The sequence below is a fragment of the Choloepus didactylus genome, chromosome 19 (genome assembly GCF_015220235.1).
Source record: "Choloepus didactylus isolate mChoDid1 chromosome 19, mChoDid1.pri, whole genome shotgun sequence".
NCBI classification, from domain to species: Eukaryota; Metazoa; Chordata; class Mammalia; order Pilosa; family Megalonychidae; genus Choloepus; species Choloepus didactylus.
Window position 1 is genome coordinate 51,739,518 of NC_051325.1, and position 11,381 is coordinate 51,750,898.

The 11,381-nt window shown below is 42.4% G+C and overlaps 1 pseudogene; it reads left to right on the forward strand.

The window, feature by feature from the left end:
• The first annotated feature begins 985 nt into the window (after window positions 1-985).
• LOC119515309 lies at window positions 986-10,206 on the forward strand (annotated as a pseudogene).
• Window positions 10,207-11,381: the final 1,175 nt, after the last annotated feature.

The following is an 11,381-nucleotide window of genomic DNA, read 5'->3' on the forward strand; positions in this document are numbered from 1 at the left end:
CTGTCACAGTGCAGTGTGAGATGATCACAACAGTGAGTCCCTGTCTACCGATCTCTCTTCTCTGGTACAAAGACTGCTGAAAAGTAGCTTCTTGGAGGCACAGGCACATCATCCAAGCCATCCAGAAACCTGTTTCATTGTTGATGCTTTTGCAGAGAGATTTGCAGTAGCTGTTCCATTAATCTTCTCGCCCCCTGCCCTGGGGGGCAGTGGGGATTTATTTGCTTCCCCAACAGAGAGGCGACTGCCAGGCAATGAAGCCGTCAGCTCCAGTGACTAAGGGGATGGAGTCCTGAGCTTGGGCCTGAACATCCCTCCAGGGCTGTGAAGCTGACCACATCCATCAGCACGCCATGGGAGACGGAGTCACCTGCAGCTCTCACAGCAGTTATTCCAGGCTTTTTCTCTGGTTTGGATCAGATTCAGAAGCACAGGCTGATTCTAACCCCAGTTGAGTGGGCTGGGGGTAGGACGGGGTTGGGCCTGAGCCTTTGGGGAGGAGGGGTGGTGAGTGAGCCCACAGATAAAGCTGCCCCACACCCCACCCCACTTTGACTCTTTGGTACAAAACTGTGGTGGCTCATTGCACCTTGCTTTCTCCAATGCCGTTCATCACGGCCTTAACAACACTCATGTCCATATATTACCTTAAAAATATTGTTACAGGTTGGGGTGCAGTTCCAGGTCATGGTGTGACTTGGGGCCACCAGCACTGCTGCTCTGCTGGCCAGCTGCGGTGGGCAGTGGGGGCATGAAGGCGAGCCTGGGAAGCAGCAGCTGAGCAGGCTGGGCGGAGAGCTGGTCCCCCGAGGACCCTGAGAGCACGGGGTTCTGGTCAGGGTTCTTTCCTCTGAAATGTATCCTGGGGCCAGGCTGGCCTGCTGTGTGGGAGCAGCTCAGGTAGGTGAGCCCAAGAAACAATATGAAGAGGAGAAAATAGGCTTTTAAGAGAATTGGTCCACAGAAAGGAGGGCCTTCTTGGACAATGCAATCAACTCAGGAGTTAAAGTCACTGTTTGAAAAAAAAGTCCCTCAAAGGAAAACCTTTCCAGAATGAGTTCTGGAAAGCAGTCAGTATTACCTGCACACCTGGACCAGCACCCTCTGCAGCTGAATAACCGCTTTAACGAGTATTCCAAATGTGATGGCAAGGGTCACGTAGGGACAGCAGCAACCAAGAAGAGTGACATCTACCTCCCCCTACACTCCAGCCAAGACAGACTGCTGCCAACGACCACAGTGACAACGGCCAGAGTGCGGGACCTGATTGGGCTCGCCTGCTGGCGGTACACAAGTGAAAGATGGGAACCAACAGACAACATCAGTGCCTACTGCCTGCAAACTGCTGAAAAGGCGGGGGGGCTGACGCCAATTTCCCCCCACTGGATTCCAACCAGCCCATTCATATGTGAGCTTCATTCCTTTCACCCCAGTTGAAAGATATTCATCTCCTGGTCTGACAGCCAAAGAGCCGCTCTTTGTTCAAATAAATGCCGCACACGGATTCTCCCTTATTCAGTTGGACAACGCAAAGGTCACCATGAAGGAAGTCATGCTAAAGGCAGTGAAGTGAGGGAGGTGGGCAAGATGGCGGACTGGTGAGCTGTATGTTTTAGTTACTCCTCCAGGAAAGTAGGTAGAAAGCCAGGAACTGCGTGCACTGGACACTGCAGAGCAATCTGACTTTGGGCATACTTCATACAACACTCATGAAAACGTGGAACTGCTGAGATCAGCGAAATCTGTAAGTTTTTGTGGCCAGGGGACCCGCACCCCTCCCTGCCAGGCTCAGTCCCGGGGGAGGAGGGGCTGTCAGCTCCGGGAAGGAGAAGGGAGAACTGCAGTGGCAGCTCTTATCGGAAACTCATTCTACTGATCCAAACTCCAACCACAGATAGACTGAGACCAGACACCAGAGAATCTGAGAGTAGCCAACCCAGCAGAGAGGAGACAGGCATAGAAAAAAACAACACGAAAAACTCCAAAATAAAAGCCGTGGATTTTTGGAGTTCTGGTGAACATAGAAAGGGGAAGGGCAGAGCTCAGGCCCTGAGGCTCATATGCAAATCCCGAAGAAAAGCTGGTCTCTCTGCCCTGTGGACCTTTCCTTAATGGCCTTAATTGCTTTGTCTCTTAGCATTTCAATAACCCATTAGATCTGTGAGGAAGGCCCTTTTTTTTTTTTTTAATCCTTTTTTCTTTTTCTAAAACAATTACTCTAAGAAGCCCAATACAGAAAGCTTCAAAGACTTGCAATTTGGGCAGGTCAAGACAAGAGCAGAACTAAGAGAGCTCTGAGACAAAAGGCAATAATCCAGTGGCTGAGAAAATTAACTAAACACCACAACTTTCCAAGAAAAGGGGGGTGTCCGCTCACAGCCATCATCCTGGTGGACAGGAAACACTCCTGCCCATCGCCAGCCCCGTAGCCCAGAGCTGCCCCAGACAACCCAGTGTGACGGAAGTGCTTCAAATAACAGGCACACACCACAAAACTGGGCGTGGACATTAGCCTTCCCTGCAACCTCTGCTGATTGTCCCAGAGTTGGGAAAGTGGAGTAGTGTGAATTAACAAAGCCCCATTCAGCCATCATTTCAGCAGACTGGGAGCCTCCATACACAGCCCAGCAGCCCAGAACCACCCTGGGGGGACGGCACTCACCTGTGACATAGCACAGTCATCCCTCAACAGAGGACCAGGGGGTGCACGGCCTGGAAGAGGGACCCACTTGCAAGTCTCAGGATCCATACTCCAATACGAAGGACTTGTGGGTCAGTGGCAGAGACAAACTGTGGCAGGACTGAACTGAAGGATTAGACTATTGCAGCAGCTTTAAAACTCCAGGATCACCAGGGAGATTTGATTGTTAGAGCCACCCCGCCCCCCTGACTGCCCAGAAACACGCCCCATATACAGGGCAGGCAACACCAACTACACACGTAAGCTTGGTACACCAATTGGACCCCACAAGACTCACTCCCCTGCTCACCACAAAGGCAAAGCAGGGGAGAACTGGCTTGTGGAGAACAGGTGGCTCGTGGACGCCACCTGCTGGTTAGTTAGAGAAAGTGTGCTCCACGAAGCTGTAGATCGGATAAATTAGAGATAAGGACTTCAATTGGTCTACAAATCCTAAAAGAACCCTATCAAGTTCAGCAAATGCTAAGAGGCCAAAAACAACAGAAAATTATAAAGCATATGAAAAAACCAGATGATATGGATAACCCAAGCCCAAGCACCCAAATCAAAAGACCAGAAGAGACACAGCACCTAGAGCAGCTACTCAAAGAACTAAAGATGAACAATGAGACCATAGTACGGGATACAAAGGATATCAAGAAGACCCTAGAAGAGCATAAAGAAAACATTGCAAGACTAAATAAAAAAATAGATGATCTTATGGAAATTAAAGAAACTGTTGACCAAATTAAAAAGATTCTGGACACTCATAGTACAAGACTAGAGGAAGCTGAACAACGAATCAGTGACCTGGAAGATGACAGAATGGAAAATGAAAACATAAAAGAAAGAATGGGGAAAAAATTTGAAAAAATTGAAACGGACCTCAGGGATATTATAGATAATATAAAACATCCAAATCTAAGACTCATTGGTGTTCAAGAAGGGGAAGAAAAGGGTAAAGGTCTAGGGAGAGTATTCAAAGAAATTGTTGGGGAAAACTTCCCAAATCTTCTAAACAACATAAATACACAAATCATAAATGCTCAGCGAACTCCAAATAGAATAAATCCAAATAAACCCACCGCGAGACATATTCTGATCACACTGTCAAACACGGAAGAGAAGGAGCAAGTTCTGAAAGCAGCAAGAGAAAAGCAATTCACCACATACAAAGGAAACAGCATAAGACTAAGTAGTGACTACTCAGCAGCCACCATGGAGGTGAGAAGGCAGTGGCACCATATATTTAAAATTCTGAGTGAGAAAAATTTCCAACCAAGAATACTTTATCCAGCAAACTCTCCTTCAAATTTGAGGGAGAGCTTAAATTTTTCACAGACAAAGAAATGCTGAGAGAATTTGCTAACAAGAGACCTGCCCTACTGGAGATACTAAAGGGAGCCCTACAGACAGAGAAACAAAGAAAAGACAGAGAGACTTGGAGAAAGGTTCAGTACTAAAGAGATTTGGTATGGGTACAATAAAGGATATTAATAGAGAGAGGGGAAAAATATATATGACAAACATAAACCAAAGGATAAGATGGCTGATTCAAGAAATGCCTTCATGGTTATAACGTTGAATGTAAATGGATTAAAGTCCCCAATTAAAAGATACAGATTCGCAGAATGGATCAAAAAAAATGAACCATCAATATGTTGCATACAAGAGACTCATGTTAGACACAGGGACACAAAGAAATTGAAAGTGAAAGGATGGAAAAAATATTTTATGCAAGTTATAGCCAAAAGAAAGCAGGTGTAGCAATATTAATCTCAGATAAAATAGACTTTAAATGCAGGGATGTTCTGAGAGACAAAGAAGGCCACTACATACTAATAAAAGGGGCAATTCAAGAAGAAGAAATAACAATCGTAAATGTCTATGCACCCAATCAAGGTGCCACAAAATACGTGAGAGAAACACTGGCAAAACTAAAGGAAGCAATTGATGTTTCCACAATAATTGTGGGAGACTTCAACACAGCACTCTCTCCTATAGATAGATCAACCAGACAGAAGACTAATAAGGAAATTGGAAACCTAAACAATCTGATAAATGAATAAGATTTAACAGACATATACAGAACATTACATCCCAAATCACCAGGATACACATACTTTTCTAGTGCCCACAGAACTTTCTCCAGAATAGGTCATATGCTGGGACATAAAACAAGCCTTAATAAATTTAAAAAGATTGAAATTATTCAAAGCACATTCTCTGACCACAATGGAATACAATTAGAAGTCAATAACCATCAGAGACTTAGAAAATTCACAAATACCTGGAGGTTAAACAACACACTCCTAAACAATCAGTGGGTTAAAGAAGAAATAGCAAGAGAAATTGCTAAATATATAGAGATGAATGAAAATGATAACACAACATACCAAAACCTATGGGATGCAGCAAAAGCAGTGCTGAGGGGGAAATTTATAGCACTAAATGCATATATTAAAAAGGAAGAAAGAGCCAAAATCAAAGAACTAATGGATCAACTGAAGAAGCTAGAAAATGAACAGCAAACCAATCCTAAACCAAGTAGAAGAAAAGAAATAACAAGGATTAAAGCAGAAATAAATGACATAGAGAACAAAAAAACAATAGAGAGGATAAATATCACCAAAAGTTGGTTCTTTGAGAAGACCAACAAGATTGACAAGCCCCTAGCTAGACTGACAAAATCAAAAAGAGAGAAGACCCATATAAACAAAATAATGAATGAAAAAGGTGACATAACTGCAGATCCTGAAGAAATTAAAAAAATTATAAGAGGATACTATGAACAACTGTATGGCAACAAACTGGATAATGTAGAGGAAATGGACAATTTCCTGGAAACATATGAACAACCTAGACTGAGCAGAGAAGAAATAGAAGACCTCAACCAACCCATCACAAGCAAAGAGATCCAATCAGTCATCAAAAATCTTCCCACAAATAAATGCCCAGGGCCAGATGGCTTCACAGGGGAATTCTACCAAACTTTCCAGAAAGAACTGACACCAATCTTACTCAAACTCTTTCAAAACATTGAAGAAAATGGAACACTACCTAACTCATTTTATGAAGCTAACATCAATCTAATACCAAAACCAGGCAAAGATGCTACAAAAAAGGAAAACTACCGGCCAATCTCCCTAATGAATAAAGATGCAAAAATCCTCAACAAAATACTTGCAAATCGAATCCAAAGACACATTAAAAAAATCATACACCATGACCAAGTGGGGTTCATTCCAGGCATGCAAGGATGGTTCAACATAAGAAAATCAATCAATGTATTACAACACATTAACAATTCGAAAGGGAAAAATCAAATGATCATCTCAATTGATGCTGAAAAAGCATTTGACAAAATCCAACATCCGTTTTTGATAAAAACACTTCAAAAGGTAGGAATTGAAGGAAACTTCCTCAATATGATAAAGAGCATATATGAAAAACCCACAGCCAGCATAGTACTCAATGGTGAGAGACTGAAAGCCTTCCCTTTAAGATCAGGAACAAGTCAAGGATGCCCGCTGTCACCACTGTTATTCAACATTGTGCTGGAAGTGCTAGCCAGGGCAATCCGGCAAGACAAAGAAATAAAAGGCATCCAAATTGGAAAAGAAGAAGTAAAACTATCATTGTTTGCAGATGATATGATCTTATATCTGGAAAACCCTGAGAAATCGACGATACAGCTACTAGAGCTAATAAACAGATTTAGCAAAGTAGCGGGATACAGGATTAATGCACATAAGTCAGTAATGTTTCTATATGCTAGAAATGAACAAACTGAAGAGACACTCAAGAAAAAGATACCATTTTCAATAGCAACTAAAAAAATCAAGTACCTAGGAATAAACTTAATCAAAGATGTGAAAGACCTATACAAAGAAAACTACATAACTCTACTAAAAGAAATAGAAGGGGACCTTAAAAGATGGAAAAATATTCCATGTTCATGGATAGGAAGGCTAAATGTCATTAAGATGTCAATTCTACCCAAACTCATCTACAGATTCAATGCAATCCCAATCAAAATTCCAACAACCTACTTTGCAGACTTGGAAAAGCTAGTTATCAAATTTATTTGGAAAGAGAAGATGCCTCGAATTGCTAAAGACACTCTAAGAAAGAAAAACGAAGTGGGAGGACTTACACTCCCTGACTTTGAAGCTTATTATAAAGCCACAGTTGTCAAAACAGCATGGTACTGGCACAAAGTTAGACATATAGATCAATGGAATCGAATTGAGAATTCAGAGATAGACCCTCCGATCTATGGCCGACTGATCTTTGATAAGGCCCCCAAAGTCACTGAACTGAGTCATAATGGTCTTTTCAACAAATGGGGCTGGGAGAGTTGGATATCCATATCCAAAAGAATGAAAGAGGACCCCCACCTCACACCCTACACAAAAATTAACTCAAAATGGATGAAAGATCTCAATATAAAAGAAAGTACCATAAAACTCCTAGAAGATAATGTAGGAAAACATCTTCAAGACCTTGTATTAGGCGGCCACTTCCTAGACTTTACACCCAAAGCACAAGCAACAAAAGAAAAAATAGATAAATGGGAACTCCTCAAGCTTAGAAGTTTCTGCACCTCAAAGGAATTTCTCAAAAAGGTAAAGAGGCAGCCAACTCAATGGGAAAAAATTTTTGGAAACCATGTATCTGACAAAAGACTGATATCTTACATATATAAAGAAATCCTACAACTCAATGACAATAGTACAGACAGCCCAATTATAAAATGGGCAAAAGATATGAAAAGACAGTTCTCTGAAGAGGCCAAGAAACACAGGAAAAAATGTTCAGCTTCACTAGCTATTAGAGAGATGCAAATTAAGACCACAATGAGATACCATCTAACACCGATTAGAGTGGCTGCCATTAAACAAACAGGAAACTACAAATGCTGTAGAGGATATGGAGAAATTGGAACTCTTATTCATTGTTGGTGGGACTGTATAATGGTTCAGCCACTCTGGAAGTCAGTCTGGCAGTTCCTTAGAAAACTAGATATAGAGTTACCATTCGATCCAGTGATTGCACTTCTCGGTATATACCCAGAAGATCGGAAAGCAGTGACATGAACAGATATCTGCATGCCAATGTTCATAGCAGCATTATTCACAATTGCCAAGAGATGGAAACAACCCAAATGTCCTTCAACAGATGAGTGGATAAATAAAATGTGGTATATACACATGATGGAATACTACGCGGCAGTAAGAAGGAACGATCTCGTGAAACATATGACAACGTGGATGAACCTTGAAGACATAATGCTGAGCGAAATAAGCCAGGCACAAAAAGAGAAATATTATATGCTACCACTAATGTGAACTTTGAAAAATGTAAAACAAATGGTTTATAATGTAGAATGTAGGGGAACTAGCAATAGAGAGCAATTAAGGAAGGGGGAACAATAATCCAAGAAGAACAGATAAGCTATTTAACGTTCTGGGGATGCCCAGGAATGACTATGGTCTGTTAATTTCTGATGGATATAGTAGGAACAAGTTCACAGAAATGTTGCTGTATTAGATAACTTTCTTGGGGTAAAGTAGGAACAGGTTGGAACTAAAGCAGTTATCTTAGGTTAGTTGTCTTTTTCTTACTCCCTTGTTATGGTCTCTTTGAAATGTTCTTTTATTGTATTTTTTTTTTAATTTTTTTTTTCATATAGTTGATTTAAAAAAGAAAAAAAGATTAAAAAAAAAAAAAAAAACAAGGAAAAAATATGTAGTGCCCCCTTGAGGAGCCTGTGGAGAATGCAGGGGTATTGGCCTACCCCACCTTGATGGTTGCTAACATGACCACAGACATAGGGGACTGGTGGTTTGATGGGTTGAGCCCTCTACCATAGGTTTTACCCTTGGGAAGACAGTTGCTGCAAAGGAGAGGCTAGTCCTCCCTATAATTGTGCCTAAGAGCCTCCTCCCAAATGCCTCTTTGTTGCTCAGATGTGGCCCTCTCTCTAGCTAAGCCAACTTGAAAGGTGAAATCACTGCCCTCCCCGCTACGTGGGATCAGACACCCAGGGGAGTGAATCTCCCTGGCAACGTGGAATATGACTCCTGGGGAGGAATGTAGACCTGGCATCGTGGGATGGAGAACATCTTCTTGACCAAAAGGGGGATGTGAAAGGAAATGAAATAAGCTTGAGTGGCAGAGAGATTCCAAAAGGAGCCAAGAGGTCACTCTGGTGGGCACTCTTACGCACAATTTAGACAACCCTTTTTAGGTTCTAAAGAATTGGGGTAGCTGGTGGTGGATATCTGAAACTATCAAACTACAACCCAGAACCCATGAATCTCGAAGACAATTGTATAAAAATGTAGCTTATGAGGGGTGACAATGGGATTGGGAAAGCCATAAGGACCACACTCCCCTTTGTCTAGTTTATGGATGGATGAGTAGAAAAATAGGGGAAGGAAACAAACAAACAAACAGACAAAGGTACCCAGTGTTCTTTTTTACTTCAATTGCTCTTTTTCACTTTAATTATTATTCTTGTTATTTTTGTGTGTGTGCTAATGAAGGTGTCAGGGATTGATTTAGGTGATGAATGTACAACTATGTAGTGGTACTGTGAACAATCGAATGTACGATTTGTTTTGTATGACTGTGTGGTATGTGAATATATCTCAATAAAATGAAGATTTCTAGTAAAACAAAAAAAATATATTATGGGCATTTTTCCATGTCATTATATACTTTACAGATAAATTTTTAAGATTTTTCCATGCTTAGAATATACCAATTTTTTTTTGACTGCGGTGTGGTTTTGTTTCCTTGTTTGTTTTCAGTATTGTTTTTGTTTTTGTAATAACATTATAGATATATGCATTTTTTAAACATAAATAAATAAATAAAGGCAGTGAAGTGAAGGAAAGGATCTCAGAAAATTTCAGGCCCTCAGGATCGCCTGGAGAAGCAAAGCACACCCAGTGTTGCACGGGACCTCAGAGCACCTTGGAGAGCCAGAGCGCATTGGAGTTCTGCCCAGTCCGCAAGAACAGTTCAAGGGCAGATGGGGGTTTGGGGGAGGATTTGCAAATTGACAGAGCTATAGTACAGGATAAGCTTAGCAGCCACATTACAAGTCACTCAGAGTCAGCATGATCCACAGACTGTGATTCACAACCAACATACAAGTTAGGTATCTCTGCAGACAAGATAGAGAGACACCCCCTTACAAATCGGAAAGCCAGCATCAAGTTTTGGATTAAGCAGAAACCCATCTCAGTCGATTCTGACCTGCTCTATGCCTGTGACCCTGCTGAAAGAAAAAGCCCCAGCCCCACAATATTTAAACTCAAATATGTAAGCAATCACAAGTATCAGCAGGTCTACTTTGAATCTGACGCTGCTCCCATCGATGAAATTGTGCTCAAGGTTAACTACATCCTGGAATCACGAGCTGGCACTGCCCAGCTGACTATTTTGCTCAAAAACAAAGAAAACTGAACAGATGACCAAGTTTCAGCTTCCAGAAGGAAAAGAAATCAGGGTAGCAGTAACCCTGGCCTCCCGCCTCAGTCTCTTGCCAAAGCTAAGAGCCTGCCTGAGCCCAGGTGGCCCTGGAGCCCTCCCTTGGCCTGAGGTCCTGGGGAGGGAGAGCAGCCCCTGGCTCATGGGCACAGGGTTGGTGGGCTCTTGGGGACGGTGTGGGAGGGCCACACCCTAGGGTGGAGCTGCGTGGCAATGGCTACAGCTAGCGGTGTCAGACTGCCCACCACCAAGGACCATGGGCTGCCCAGCCATTTTCCCTGCCTGGGCAACCTGCCCGAGGATGTACACAGCCATGCCCAGACACCTCCTTGCAACCTTGATCAAATTGCTAAAAGCAAATGAAGAACAAAAATGTACATTTCTTTTTTTCCTTTGAATAAAAAGGTGTACTCTTTATTATGGAAAAAAAATATTGTTACATAGGTATCCCTTTTGGAGAATGTGCTCAGGGGAATAAGTTGACCCCCAACTTCCCCCACCTCCCATCTGTATTTCACGGTGTCTTGGATTCAGCTCATAGCAGGACGTGGTTAAATATCTACCACAGATAAACCCCAGGAGGTTTCTCAGAAGCAAGATTGTGGAAGAGGAAATCTGTCTTGTTCTCTGAGGGCTGAAGAAAACCTCCCCCCACCACCCTGTTCCATAACACAGCTGTAGTTAAAGGATAGAGTTGCCAGTTGTCAGAAAACAGGGAGCCCTCCTGGGGCCGGAACGCAGCGCTTTCCCGCCCTCGGCACCATTCATCAAGCCTGGTTTTGTCTCTCGGCGGTGTCACGGCCAAGTTGGCTCCTCAGCTTCTTCTCTTCAGTCATCTCCCTGAAACTAATTCCCTAAACCTAACTCGGCTGAGCACCACTCCAAAACGTACCCTCATTCCTAAAGGATACAAATTTCTATAGGAATCTTTTTAATTGGCCACCAGCATGAGGGTTTCACAGCATCTACATTATAAATTTCATGGTTTCCAAACCTGCATATATCGAAGCTGAAAAGACCTGAGCTTCAAATCAGAGGAAAAAAATCATATTCCCTCTGAAGCTTAGGAAAGCATCTAATTGGGATAATTGATGTACAGTAATAAAAGCACATTGTGGTCATTTTATTATATTCACTTGTAAGGACAATAATAACTGCTCAACTGAAAAGTAATTGATTAGTCATGCAGTCATGTAGC